Source organism: Ceratotherium simum, chromosome 2 (assembly GCF_057802395.1).
Source record: "Ceratotherium simum simum isolate JZ-2026a chromosome 2, ASM5780239v1, whole genome shotgun sequence".
Lineage (NCBI taxonomy): Eukaryota > Metazoa > Chordata > Mammalia > Perissodactyla > Rhinocerotidae > Ceratotherium > Ceratotherium simum.
Window position 1 is genome coordinate 81,005,944 of NC_141901.1, and position 1,162 is coordinate 81,007,105.

Consider the following 1,162-nt stretch of genomic DNA (forward strand, 5'->3'; position numbering starts at 1 on the left):
GCCCCTTAAAGTTTGAGAACCCCTGGTTTAAGTCGTTTTGAGTTGAGTTTTCTGCTACTTGTGGCCAAAACTTTTATTTGATACAACACAGAGTAGCAAGTAAGATAAAAGTAAATGGTGATATGAGAAAAGAGATATAAAGAAAAATTGTGAAGAGTAATGGTTAAGATAAATCTAGGATGGGGCCGGTCTGGTGGCGCAACTGGTTAAGTGCACCCATTCCGCTGTGGCGACCCAGGGTTTGCCGGTTCGGATCCCGGGTGCGGACCGACACACCGCTTGTCAAGCCATGCTGTGGCGGTGTCCCATATAAAGTGGAGGAAGATGGGCATGGATGTTAGCCCAGGGCCAGTCTTCCTCAGCAAAAAAAGAGGAGGACACACACACAAAAAAAGATAAATCTATGACCTGGTGAATCTTCTTGTGTGTAAATTATACCTCACACACACACAAAAGATTGAGTTTATTCCTCAAATTATGTGCTACATACCTTAAGCATCTCTGAATCTGATAGCAGATTCATAAGCTACAAATACCTCAGGGTCTCAGCATCATCCTTGTTGATGATTCTTTTTTACTTTAATGTGGAACACTTCATGAATTTGCATGTCATCCTTCCGCAGGGGCCATGCTAATCTTCTCTGTATTGTGCCAATTTTAGTATATGCGCTGCTGAAGCAAGCCCTATCAATTCTTTATATTAGTTGAGGTCCACGAAATTTATTGTAGCCCTCCAATATGAAGAAGTCAAGAAACAGACTACTTATAGCCCTGCTTCTATCTCCTCTTCGAAATCATGGAAAAACAATGAGCATAACTGAAGAAATAGAATTACAAATAGTTTTTACCTTTCCAAAATTACAGGACACTCTAACCCTAAATTTCAATATTTGCTGAAGAATTGCCAAATGTAGCAAAAGAGCAGACAAGTGTGAGAAAGGAGCCAGTGAGAAAGCCTGCAGATCCCAAACAAAGCCAGCAGGGCATAGTTATCCTTAAGTAGGGATTCCATCTGAGGAGTAAAGTGATGATCTTTTTTGTTTAAAATCTTTTCTGTTTAAACAAAGGAAATGGAACACACAGGCTGGAGGGAAAATGCCATATGGCACCATGATGTATCGGGAATTCCACAAGGAAACACACAAACATAGTTAGCATGATT

General features: G+C 40.6%; 1 non-coding gene across 1 annotated transcript; it reads right to left on the minus strand.

Annotated features, from left to right (window-relative positions):
* Positions 1 to 578: 578 nt before the first annotated feature.
* LOC147918071 (U6 spliceosomal RNA) lies at positions 579 to 685 on the minus strand. The gene has a single exon (XR_015549324.1). It is a non-coding gene; the product is annotated as a U6 spliceosomal RNA (small nuclear RNA).
* Between the last annotated feature and the right edge of the window lie 477 nt (positions 686 to 1,162).